The 14324-nt window shown below is 40.4% G+C and overlaps 1 pseudogene; it reads left to right on the forward strand.

Moving 5' to 3' along the window:
- Positions 1 to 4806: 4806 nt before the first annotated feature.
- LOC139408696 (B-cadherin-like) lies at positions 4807 to 13571 on the forward strand (annotated as a pseudogene).
- Positions 13572 to 14324: the final 753 nt, after the last annotated feature.

Raw genomic sequence — 14324 nt, forward strand, 5'->3', positions numbered from 1 at the left:
TCAGCAGTGTTTCAAATACTTATTCTCCCCACTGTATATGGTGATTGGCATCTAAACTTTCATAGTATTACCACGACTACCGGCAAAACAGTTTGTCTTTCAATCACCCACGTGGGTATCTGCTTCTATAAACCAATGAGGAGATGGGAGAGGCAGGACTTTCAGCGCAATCTGCGTCAGAAATAACTTATATTTTAGCCCTTGGCATCGCAGACGCTCGTTGGGCTGTGTGAGCAGTGTGGGTGTAATAATTGAATAACATGGATTTCTAAATGTATTTTGTGACGCAGGCGACGTGTCCGGTCTGGTCAGCATGTAACATCCTACAAGTTGCTGTGATATTCCTTCTTAATTGGCTCGATAACATTATGAAAAAAGTTTATATTGTATAATTATGGCAACTGGATGGCCAGATAGCTACCAACAATGACAAGAAACTGCCATGTGGGGAATCATAAGTGACTCGTTTCAGCTAGTTTAATCTTGTTCTTGATACCATGGCTGCATTCCAAACACTTAAGACACACCAGCTGCGTTTCAAACTCATAAAAGACACACCCTAATATACTTACCCTCACCTTATGCCCTTGGGGGAATCCCCACGACCATTTTGACGTAGGTCCAAATGATTAGCCAAGCAAGAAAAGTTTGCAACGTAAACCCCACTGCCCTCGTTTTTAATGAATTTTGCGAGTGTTCAATTATGTTCACTTCGGGGCCCGAAACACCCCATAAAATGTGCGATGATTGTACATCCGCTAAGAAAAAGTCAGCCAAAACTTAAAACCTCAACATGGAGTCAACATACAAGTGTAAGTAAAAACAAATGTAAATAAGTTAGAAATTGTCCTACTAATGCACAAACACGTCTCGTAAAAGTAATTATGTTTTTGTATGGTTAGCTTTTGGAGAGAAACATTTTCCTTCTTCAGAAGATCCACCTAGGCAGGCTGACGTTAGTTAGCTAATTAATTTGTGCAACAGTATAGCTTCCTCGCCCCTACCTGGGCTCGAACCAGGGACCCTCTGCACACATAGACAACTGACACCCACGAAGCATCGTGCGGCCCTTGCAGAGCAAGGGAAACAACTACTTCAGGTTTCAGAGCAAGTGATGTCACAGATTGAACCGCTATTAGCGCGCACCACCGCTAATCAGCTAGCCATTTCACATCGGTTACATTTGCTTGCTATCATACAGTAGGCCTAAAGTAATAATTATATAGTTAATATAAATTGACATGCAATCATAATTGACTGTAGGGCATATAAAGCTCCCACTGAAAACTGAAAACACAATCATCTCGGCATGAACGAGTGACGAATTTCCGGGCAAGGGTGGTCCATTTAAAAATCCTTCCTTCCTCCCTTGCCATTTGCCCTGCAAGTGTATACTCGTCAGATGTCATGAAACGTCATCAGAAGTGTCCACTTAATATGAGGGCTGAGGGGAGTTGGTGGCTGCATTCCAAACACCTAAAAGACATACCCTCTCTGTATGATAGCTTGCAAATTAATTAGCTAAATAACGTTTGCCTGCCTAGCTGGAACTTCTGAAGAAGGAAAATGTTTTACTTCTACAATTTCCAAAAGGTAACCAAACAAAAACATAACTTTTACGAGACGTGTTTGTGACGTCATGTGCATTAGTAGCACAATTTCTAACTTATTTACATACATTTTTACTTACAGTTGCATGTTGACTCCATATTGGCGTTGAGGTTTAAAGTTTTTTTTAATACATTTACAATCAATACAAATCAATACAAAAAGTACATGGGGAATATAAGTACATGGAGTATGTATAACAAACATACAAATGACATTTGGGCTAGGGGGTACAATATCACATTACACAAGGACCTTAAGGGATATACACACATTTATCATTCAGCTTTAAAAAAAAAAAATAGTATTTAAAATATAGTTTAATTTATTTTTGCAAGGTAGTAAAATGTGGTGTTTTGTTTGTAAATTTAAATTTGTGAATATGACATTTGGCAACAGAATAATGAAATTAATTACATAAAATAGTTTCAACTTATTTTATCATAAGTAAAGAATCCAAGCAGCACATCTCTCCATAATAGTGTAAAATCTTCAAAAATGTGTTCAATTATAAATCTACTGATGTCTTGCCACAAATTCCTTACATGAATACAATGCCAAACAATATGCAACACTTTTCTGGGTGGTCATTACAAAAGGTACCATTTCAATGTACAGTGCCTTGCGAAAGTATTCGGCCCCCTTGAACTTTGCGACCTTTTGCCACATTTCAGGCTTCAAACATAAAGATATAAAACTGTATTTTTTTGTGAAGAATCAACAACAAGTGGGACACAATCATGAAGTGGAACGACATTTATTGGATATTTCAAACTTTTTAAACAAATCAAAAACTGAAAAATTGAGCGTGCAAAATTATTCAGCCCCTTTACTTTCAGTGCAGCAAACTCTCTCCAGAAGTTCAGTGAGGATCTCTGAATGATCCAATGTTGACCTAAATGACTAATGATGATAAATACAATCCACCTGTGTGTAATCAAGTCTCCGTATAAATGCACCTGCACTGTGATAGTCTCAGAGGTCCGTTAAAAGCGCAGAGAGCATAATGAAGAACAAGGAACACACCAGGCAGGTCTGAGATACTGTTGTGAAGAAGTTTAAAGCCGGATTTGGATACAAAAAGATTTCCCAAGCTTTAAACATCCCAAGGAGCACTGTGCAAGCGATAATATTGAAATGGAAGGAGTATCAGACCACTGCAAATCTACCAAGACCTGGCCGTCCCTCTAAACTTTCAGCTCATACAAGGAGAAGACTGATCAGAGATGCAGCCAAGAGGCCCATGATCACTCTGGATGAACTGCAGAGATCTACAGCTGAGGTGGGAGACTCTGTCCATAGGACAACAATCAGTCGTATATTGCACAAATCTGGCCTTTATGGAAGAGTGGCAAGAAGAAAGCCATTTCTTAAAGATATCCATAAAAAGTGTAGTTTAAAGTTTGCCACAAGCCACCTGGGAGACACACCAAACATGTGGAAGAAGGTGCGCTGGTCAGATGAAACCAAAATTTAACTTTTTGGCAACAATGCAAAACGTTATGTTTGGCGTAAAAGCAACACAGCTCATCACCCTGAACACACCATGCCCACTGTCAAACATGGTGGTGGCAGCATCATGGTTTGGGCCTGCTTTTCTTCAGCAGGGACAGGGAAGATGGTTAAAATTGATGGGAAGATGGATGGAGCCAAATACAGGACCATTCTGGAAGAAAACCTGATGGAGTCTGCAAAAGACCTGAGACTAGGACGGAGATTTGTCTTCCAACAAGACAATGATCCAAAACATAAAGCAAAATCTACAATGGAATGGTTCAAAAATAAACATATCCAGGTGTTAGAATGGCCAAGTCAAAGTCCAGACCTGAATCCAATCGAGAATCTGTGGAAAGAACTGAAAACTGCTGTTCACAAATGCTCTCCATCCAACCTCACTGAGCTCGAGCTGTTTTGCAAGGAGGAATGGGAAAAAATTTCGGTCTCTCGATGTGCAAAACTGATAGACATACCCCAAGCGACTTACAGCTGTAATCGCAGCAAAAGGTGGCGCTACAAAGTATTAACTTAAGGGGGCTGAATCATTTTGCACGCCCAATTTTTCAGTTTTTGATTTGTTAAAAAAGTTTGAAATATCCAATAAATGTCATTCCACTTCATGATTGTGTCCCACTTGTTGTTGATTCTTCACAAAAAAATACAGTTTTATATCTTTATGTTTGAAGCCTGAAATGTGGAAAAAGGTCGCAAAGTTCAAGGGGGCTGAATACTTTCGCAAGGCACTGTAAAAAAAATAACTTCTTCATGTAGTGGATGGCAGGATAATATTTATGAATAATTTTAAAATAAACTTCCTTAATTTTCTTAGTAAGTAGGTATGTGTGTGGCAACATCCAACCTTTTTCCCCAACAGACATTATCAATAAAACTCATTCCAATATGGCATGACGTAAGGTACAACATCCTTTTGAAACAAGGCTCGTATAGCTCCTTTGTTGTTGAATGGACTAAAAGAAAAACAAATCTTTCCTACTGAAGAGTCAACAGGGGTAATCGTAGGAATATTCTCAGGGTGAGGTCTTGACCCGTTCCCGAATAATAAAAAAAACACCTGAGGGAATGGCATCTAAAACAATTGCAAAATCTTTAGATGTTACAGGAATCTTGTAAAGTGATAAGAATTCCTTATAATTAAGTAAAAGACCGTCTGCATTTACAAGTTGGCTCACCAATAGGATATTATTTCGGAAACAATATTCTAAAAACAAAGAAGTATATTTATACACTGCACAAAAAAATAAAGGGAACACTTAAACAACACAATGTAACTCCAAATCAATCACACTTCTGTGAAATCAAACTGTCCACTTAGGAAGCAACACTGATTGACAATAAATTTCCCATGCTGTTGTGCAAATGGAATAGACAACAGGTGGAACTTATAGGCAATTAGCAAGACACCCCCAATAAAGGAGTGGTTCTGCAGGTGGGGACCACAGACCACTTCTCAGTTCCTATGCTTCCTGGCTGATGTTTTGGTCACTTTTGAATGCTGGCGGTGCTTTCACTCTAGTGGTAGCATGAGACGGAGTCTACAACCCACACAAGTGGCTCAGGTAGTGCAACTCATCCAGGATGGCACATCAATGCGAGCTGTGGCAAGAAGGTTTGCTGTGTCTGTCAGCGTAGTGTCCAGAGCATGGAGGTGCTACCAGGAGACAGGCCAGTACATCAAGAGACATGGAGGAGGCCGTAGAAGGGCAACAACCCAGCAGCAGGACCGCTACCTCCGCCTTTGTGCAAGGAGGAGCACTGAAGGAGCCCTGCAAAAGGACCTCCAGCAGGCCACAAATGTGCAAGTGTCTGCTCAAACGGTCAGAAACAGACTCCATGACGGTGGTATGAGTGCCCGACGTCCACAGGTGGGGGTTGTGCTTACAGCCCAACACCGTGCAGGACGTTTGGCATTTGCCAGAGAACACCAAGATTGGCAAATTCGCCACTGGCGCCCTGTGCTCTTCACAGATGAAAGCAGGTTCACACTGAGCATGTGACAGACGTGACAGAGTCTGGAGATGCCGTGGAGAACGTTCTTCTGCCTGCAACATCCTCCAGCATGACCGGTTTGGCGGTGGGTCAGTCATGGTGTGGGGTGGCATTTCTTTGGGGGGCCGCACAGCCCTCCATGTGCTCGCCAGAGGTAGCCTGACTGCCAATAGGTACCGAGATGAGATCCTCAGACCCCTTGTGAGACCATATGCTGGTGCCGTTGGCCCTGGGTTCCTCCTGGGTTCCTTCTAATGCAAGACAATGCTAGACCTCATGTGGCTGGAGTGTGTCAGCAGTTCCTGCAAGAGGAAGGCATTGATGCCATGGACTGGCCCGCCCGTTCCCCAGACCTGAATCCAATTGAGCACATCTGGGACATCATGTCTCGCTCCATCCACCAACAGACTGTCCAGGAGTTGGCGGATGCTTTAGTCCAGGTCTGGGAGGAGATCCCTCAGGAGACCATCCGCCACTTCATTAGGAGCATGCCCAGCCATTGTAGGGAGGTCATACGTGGAGGCCACACACACTACTGAGCTTCATTTTGACTTGTTTTAAGGACATTACATCAAAGTTGGATCAGCCTGTAGTGTGGTTTTCCACATTAATTTTGAGTGTGACTCCAAATCCAGACCTCCATGGGTTGATAAATTTGATTTCCATTGATAATTTTTGTGTGATTTTGTTGTCAGCACATTCAACTATGTAAAGAAAAAAGTATTTAATAAGAATATTTCATTCATTCAGATCTAGGATGTGTTATTTTAGTGTTCCCTATATTTTTTTGAGCAGTGTACAATATGTCCCGATTATTCCAAATATAATATATGTGTAGAGAAAAATTATGCTTATAAATTAAGGATCATGACAATGCCGATGAAAAAGCAGAGTTTCACTGGAAATTTGTCAATATTATAGTTGCCAACATGAAGTTAAGGCCTCCAAAAGTAGAGAAGACATAAAATTCCACGAAGAATTGGGTCTTTGTGGGAATTTCTTTATCCAGTTGATCTTAAAAGTATTATTTAAGGTAGTAAAGTCCAGAAAATTCAGCCCACCATACTCATAAGTGTTCATTACAACAGTTTTCCTAATGTCATGGGTACGGTTTCTCCACAGAAAGTTGAAAAGCATCTGGTCTATCTCTTTTCTTATTTTACTGTCAAGATATAAAGATAGAACGGCATATGTTATTCTAGAGATACCCTCAGCCTTGGTTATTAGGACTCTTACTTTTAAGGATAAGTTTAGCTGTAGCCATTTATTTAGCTTCTTCTGTTTAATTTTTGTTTTTATTTTAAATATGAGGGTTAAAATTTAGGAAGCCTTTAGACTTCTGATCCTTAGTAATGGTTATGCCTAAATATGTAAGTTCTTCTTTCACTGTAATACCATAATATGAGGGTGACATACAATCATTGACAGCCATGAGTTCACATTTATCAATGTTAAGATATAGACCAGATGCTTTGGAAAAGGATTCAATCACATTGATCAATATTGGAATCTGACTAGCGTCTTTCAGAAAAAGTATAGTATCGTCAGCCAGCTGGCTTATAATAATTTCTTAACCAGCTATGGAAATACCTTGTACTATTATATAAATAATTTGTAAGAAGTTTGATGATTAATAAAAACAGATATGGTGAGATAGGACAACCTTGCCTAATTCCTCTCTTTAACTCAAATCTAGGTGAGGTGCCATGTTTTAGTTTGATAGAGCTGTTACCATTCGTATAGAGAGTCTTAATAGCCTTACAGAAAAAATCTCCAAAGCCAATTTGCTCAAGGGAGTGGAAGAGGAACTGATGCTCCACTGTGTCAAATGCTTTATAAAAATCGAAAAATAACATTAAGCTATCCTCGGTTATGAGGTCTGAGTAGTCACGTACAGTTGAAGTCGGAAGTTTACATACACCTGAGCCAAATACATTAAAACTCAGTTTTTCACAATACCTGACATTTAATCCTAGTAAAAATTCCCTGTCTTAGGTCAGTTAAGATCACCAATTTATTTTAATAATAGTAGAGAGAATGATTTATTTCAGCTTTTATTTCTTTCATCATATTCCTAGAGGGTCAGAAGTTTACATACACTCAATTAGTATTTGGTAGCATTGCCTTTAAATTGTTTAACTTTGGTAAAACGTTTCAGGTAGCCTTCCACAAGCTTCCCACAATAAGTTGGGTGAATTTTGGCCCATTCTTCCTGACAGAGCTGGTGTAACTGAGTCAGGTTTGTAGGCCTCCTTGCTCGCACACGCTTTTTCAGTTCTGCCCACACATTTTCTGTAGGATTGAGGTCAGAGCTTTGTGATGGCCACTCCAATACCTTGACCCTTGTTGTCCATAAGCCATTTTGACACAACTTTGGAAGGATGCTTGGGGTCATTGTCCATTTGGAAGACCCATTTGCAACCAAAGCTTTAACTTCCTGACTGTCTTGAGATGTTGCTTCAATATATCCACATCATTTTCCTACCTCATGACGCCATCTATTTTGTGAAGTGCACCAGTCCCTCCTGCAGCAAAGTACTCCCACAACATGATGCTGCCACCCCTGTGCTTCACGGTTGGGATGGTGTTCTTCAGCTTGCAAGCCTCCACCTTTTTTCCCCCTCCAAATATAACGATGGTCATTATGGACAAACAGTTCTATTTTTGTTTCATCAGACCAGAGGACATTTCTCCAAAAAGTACGATCTTTGTCCCCATGTGCAGTTGCAAACCATAGTCTGGATTTTTTATGGTGGTTTTGGAGCAGTGGCTTCTTCCTTGCTGAGCGGTCTTTCAGGTTATGTCGATATAGGACTCGTTTTACTGTGGATATAGATACTTTTGTACCTGTTTCCTCCATCATCTTCACAAGGTCCTTTGCTGTTGTTCTGGGTTTGATTTGCACTTTTCGCACCAAAGTACGGTCATCTCTAGGAGACAGAACGTGTCCCCTTCCTGAGCGGTATGATGGCTGTGTGGTCCCATGTTTTTTATACTTGCGTACTATTGTTTGTACATATGAAAGTGGTACCTTCAGGCATTTTGAAATTGGTCCCAAGGATGAACCAGACTTGTGGAGGTCTACAAAAAAAATTCTGAGGTCTTGGCTGATTTCTTTTGATTTTCCCATGATGTCAAGCAAAGAGGCACTGAGTTTGAAGGTAGGCCTTGAAATACATACACAGGTATACTTCCAATTGACTCAAATGTTGTCAATTAGTCTTTCAGAAGCTTCTAAAGCCATTACTTTATTTTCTGGAAATTTCCAAGCTGTTTAAAGGCACAGTCAACTTAGTGTATGTAAACTTCTGACCCACTGGAAATGTGATACAGTGAATTATAAGTGAAATAATCTGTCTGTAAACAATTGTTGGAAAAATTACATGTGTCATGCACAAAATAGATGTCCTATCCGACTTGCCAAAACTATAGTTTGTTAACAAGAAATTTGTGGAGTGGTTGAAAAACAAGTTTTAATGACTCCAACCTAAGTGTATGTACATTTCTGACTTCAACTGCATGTTTTTCCAGAATAGTAACTTTAGATCATGGTCTGATAAGCGTATCACTCTTCTGGAACATTTTTGCTAGCTTGTTAGCTAGCTTGCGCTCCCACCAGTGTTAGAGCTAACATTAGCATTTCCATTCAGAATTAATTAGTATTTAGCATGCTGTTAGCGATTAGCCATTTGTTAGCATTTCTCACTATTTTCTGTCCATATCGCTCATGCTAACTTTTTACTACAGTGGGCTAAATCAAGGTCACATAGTGTTTCTTGGTAGTCTTAAACAAATCTATTTTGAAACAAAAGTACTCACCTCACACACATGGTTATGGGCATAAAAAAAGAAGGCAGCTGTACCATGTCAGATATAGAGTTGAAATGTATTAAATGTTGAGTTTGCATCCCAATATTACACTTTATATACATCCCAGAAAACTGAAATATAACAAAACCGTTCGACACATAAACATCGCATTCTCTGCATTTTTAAAAATGTTTATTAGTTATATTAAATATTTACATTACACCCATGAATCCACTAGAGGGCGATTTGACTACAGGAAAGGGGTGTGTTAATGTTGTGTAGATGTACTGACAACACTGTACTGTTTACATGAGTATATTTACTAAGTTTACCTTGTCTACAAGTTCCATAGCCTCTGTTGGTTACTGCCATGTGAACACACATTTCCTGCTACAGTGTATAGCCCGTGCTTTTATACACAAGTCTGTGCTATCTTGTTAGTCATGTTAAGCATGTCAGTGCTATAGTCTTAAGTTTTACCTCTGTTTTCAGAACCACAATCCTTGTCAGACAAAATTACTGTCAGTGGTGTTGGGTGTGTGTGTGTGGATCATTTATTTAACCCCCTGAAACTGAAATACTGGCTCCTTGTGTTCTGGACGGATATCGGGTGGTGGTTGCTACTGACCTAAAACCAGCTCCCATATATTTTAAACTATGCTTTGATTCTACAATCTAGCCATATTTTTCAGATCCTATTGGGGAAAACATGATCCAAAAAAAACCTAAAATGCATCCAAGTTTGTAGTGTCACAAGCTTGATGTAGAATATGCAACCAAATACTAAACTTTGACGACTGTAAGTGTATTGTCCAAATACTTATTCCTTCTTCAAATGGGGTACTGAATGTATGAAGTGCTTTCATCTTTAAACGGGGGAACAGATCTGTATGAAAATATGCTCAAGTAAAAGCTGGAATTCTGTACTTCTGTATAATATTAAACATTCTCTCTCACATGTAAAAGGCTGGAGAGGTGAGACACATAAAAACCTTTAACTTCATGGCACAATAACAATATTCCTTTTCCTTCAAACCTCAGGGTTGGGCCCTGGGGAGAATGTCTGAGACTTTACAGTCAGGAAATGGCTTTGACTATCCACTGACTGGAGGGGAAGAAACTGCGGGTGACCTATTTGACTGTTTAGAATATTGGCTAATAAAGGAGATTTGTCAAATCAAGATTATTTTAATATGCATTATGCAGAGTAGTAGCAACATATTGTGGTGGCATTGTTTGCTTTAAAACAGTTCATATTAATTTGATCTCTTCACAGAGGGCTTCGGCCATGAGGATGCTGGCATTGTCTCTCAGGTGAGAATGTGGTGCTTACAACTTAGTGTCAGTTTCATTCCTCAATAACTCTATTCATTTTTGTCTTCCACCTGCATAAGTGCCATAGGGCTGGTCTTATTTTTCTAATTTGTAAAGATATTTTTGGCACAGCCTAAATATCTTCCATTTCTAAAGTTTACAAAGCCTTTGGTAGGTCTGGTGAGAAGGAAAAGGGATTGGGTCTTTACACCCATCAACTTCCCAGAGATCCACAGAGACTCCTTCCCCAATAATATGGCGCAGGTGAGTGATTGTAGATTTATGTTGAAAGGACAAATGGTTGGTTCAGGATTTTACTCTGGTTTTAACATGGTTAATATTTATACATTCAGATCAGGTCCACCATTGATAAAGAGGTGAAGATACAGTTCAGCATCACTGGTTCTGGAGCAGATCAACCCCCTGTGTGTCACGACTCCCGCCGAAGTTGGCTCCCCTGCCTGTTCGGGCGGTGCTCGGCGGTCGTCGTCACCGGCCTACTAGCCGCCACCGATCCTTTTTTCTGTTTGTTTTGTCTTATTAGTTGCACCTGTGTCTAATTGTGTTTTCCTGATGTGCTTCCTTATTTAAGCCTAGTAAACCCGCCCTTGTTTTGTGCGGGATTAATTTTGTGTTACTTGTTGTGTCGTTGGGTGTGTTAGTGCTCCTGACCGTGTACCCTGTGTTTTGGGTTGGTCAGTGTTTTCGCGCCCTGTGTTTTGGGCATTGTATTTTGGTGCCAGATTAAAGTGCACTTTTCCCTTTGGAACTCTCTGCTCTATGCCCCTGATTCTTACCTCACACACCCAGTCCCTTGTGACACTGTGGGACTGTTCACTGTGGACAAAAACTCTGGGATTCTCTATGTGACCAAGCCTTTGGACAGAGAGAGACAAGACCATTATGTGGTAATGTTTGGAAACAGGACAAATATCTGGGAATGCTAGTTTGTGTATTACCTTTTGAATTCTAGAACTTTGAATGCATGTGTTGTTTTGATTACATTTTTATTTTCCCCTTTAGCTTTTGGCTCATGCTGTTGCAGATGGTACTGGTATATCAGAAGAACCAATGGAGATTATTGTTCAAGTAATTGATATGAATGACAACAAGCCAGTTCTCACCCCAGATGCCTTTATAGGGATCCCTACCAGGTGTGTCTCAGTCAACATTGAGTCAAATGTACTAAGCTGAGTTTTGGAATAAAAGTACAATATCAATATTCAATATATTTTTTTATTGATGTCATCCATGAAAATAATTTATTACGTTGAAATATTTTCTTCTCAGGCTTTGAGGTCATGGAGGTCACAGCCACCGATGCAGATGAGCCTGACTCAGCCAATTCTGATGTCAGATACACTATTATAAATCAGGAACCTGAGCTGCCGAGTCGCAACATGTTTGTCATCAACCCTGTCACAGGAGGGATCCGGGTCAATGCTGCTGGACTGGACAGAGAGGTTAGTGGCTATACTACTAGCATACAATTTTAATTTACAGTAACCACTACATTTCACAATGTGCTCCATCTGGTGTCATTTTCCAGAATATTCCAAAATATACATTGGAAATCCAAGCTGCTGATATGGAGGGCAATGGTCTGTCATGTTTCGGAAAATCCATAATTACTGTAACGGACAGCAATGACATAGCTCCTCAATTTGAGAAGTCTTCGGTAAGTGTACAATCAGCAAACAGTACCGCTCATTAAACAGTAAAGGTGACTTGAAGAGGGAAATATTTTGATTGAAGGAGCTGACTTGAGGAAAATTTGAACTTGATAAATGGCATACATACATATATACATGTTCTCTTCATGTATTTTCCTTTCAGAACACGGTGTCTGTCCCAGAGAACAAAGTGAATGCCCTGGTGGTCAAAATGCCAGTGAGTGATGGAGATGAGCCACACTCTTCCAACTGGGCCACCAAGTACAGGATTGTAGATGGAGACCCAGGTGGAATGTTCACTGTAAACACTGGACCTAGTAGACTGGAAGGAATCATTACCACAGCCAAGGTACCTGCTTGGTTTCTTGGTTTCTTTGTTCAGATGAGTATGTGAATGGATGTTTTTGTCATTGTGTCATGAACCTGGCTGTGTCTCGTTCCCATGGAGCCCCTTGACTTTGAGAAGGACAATCGCTACACCCTGTTGGTGACTGTGGAGAATGAGGTCCCATTTGCCACACCCCTGCCCACCTCCACAGTCCAGGTGAATGTGGAGGATAGGAATGATGCCCCTGTCTTTGACCCAGTGGAAAAGGTTGTTTCTATATCTGAACACCTGCCAGTGGACAGTGATGTCTTATTAAAAGTCTTATTTTCAATGACAGCCTAGGAACAGGATGACAGATTTTGTACCTTGTCAGCTCGGGGATTTGATCTTGCAACCATTTCGGTTAGTAGTCCAACGCTCGAACCACTAGGCTACGGTGCTGCCCCAGATACCTTATGCTGATAAGTCAATTCAATGATATACATGCCCTTTATGATAAAGTACATTCAGATGCATATGCATTAAGATTGCAAGAAGCCTTGTGAATGGTGATGTGTTAACTCAATGTACTGTATATTCTAGGTATCGCATGGACAAAGATCCTGCTAAATGGCTGGACATCAACAGTGAGACCGGAATGATCAAAACCAAACACTCCCTGGACAGAGAGTCTCCCTTTGCCAAAGATGGCAAATACAGAGTTCTCATTCTCGCCATCAAAGGTGGAATTCTGAATTCGTTGTAATCTTGTTCACCAGCAGGCTTCAACCAAGGAACAAGGTTCATTTAGTTGACTTCTTCATTTCCCCATTTGATAAAAGTATCTTGTTTTGGGTTATCAGATGAAATCCCTGCAACTGGAACTGGAACCATTCTGATAGAGCTGGAAGATGTAAACGACAATGCTCCGACTATTGATGACACCCCGTTGAAGCTCTGCAACCAAGACCCCCGTCTTGTGCGTTTGGCTGTGACAGACAGAGACGGGCCAGGCTTTGCTGAACCCTTCAGTGTAGAACTTCTGGAAGGGTCCAATATGTATTGCGCTGCCCAAATGGACGAAACAGGTGTGTATTGCTTTTCACATTCAATCTACATTAGTCTGTTCATTTGTATTCAGAGTAATATCAACAGACCAAGTATGTTCTTTTGACAACATTCTTCACATTCAAAGTTGAAATGTGTCAAATTGGAACTGTGGTATTGACATTCAAGGCCATGAGGAAGCAGAGAAACTTCTACATTAATCTGATGTTGGCGGGCTGAACCAAGACCATGTCATTCACGTCACCATGAATGAGGACAGCTGCATGACCTGGGGGGATTTCTGTTAGATCCTGACCTATATGACATTTCCTTAGCATTTTTATAGCTTGCAGAGCTGGATTGCTTGTTTTGGGAAGGTTGTCACTTTTTTTGACAGCAGGGGTATGTCACAAAGCCAGAAATGAGTAGAACATTTCAAAGGTAATTTGCCAGTATTTTTTCCATCAAAGTACTGAACCTTTTTCGTAATTCCTTATGTCAAGACATGTTTTTTTTGTTCACATTTTCTATTTTTTTGCTAGTTGTGCATTTGACTAGAATATTCCAACCTGAAGCCATATAATCGTATGAGTATGAAATTGATTAGAATTATGTATAACCATAGTCTGTACAATATGTCTATAAACCTTATTTGAATAACAGACAGACTGTCTGAGCAAGATTCAGTGCCGATCTTGTCTGTGGCCACAGAGAGTACTTCCCAGCATCTCCCTATCTTGAAGGAGGATGGGGAGTAAGTCTCCCGGAATCCCCTAATCTTTGTCACCTGGGTAGCAGGACATTGTGTGCTAATGTTAGTGTGAATGTGTGTGTGTGAGAAACCAGTGACTTCCGGCGCCGGCAGAGATGGCGGCCTCGCTTCGCGTTCCTAGGAAACTATGCAGTTTTTTGTTTTTTTACGTGTTATTTCTTACATTAGTACCCCAGGTCATCTTAGGTTTCATTACATACAGTCGAGAAGAACTACTGAATATAAGATCAGCATCAACTCACCATCAGTACGACCAAGAATATGTTTTTCGCGACGCGGATCCTGTGTT

Source organism: Oncorhynchus clarkii, chromosome 1 (genome assembly GCF_045791955.1).
Source record: "Oncorhynchus clarkii lewisi isolate Uvic-CL-2024 chromosome 1, UVic_Ocla_1.0, whole genome shotgun sequence".
NCBI lineage: Eukaryota > Metazoa > Chordata > Actinopteri > Salmoniformes > Salmonidae > Oncorhynchus > Oncorhynchus clarkii.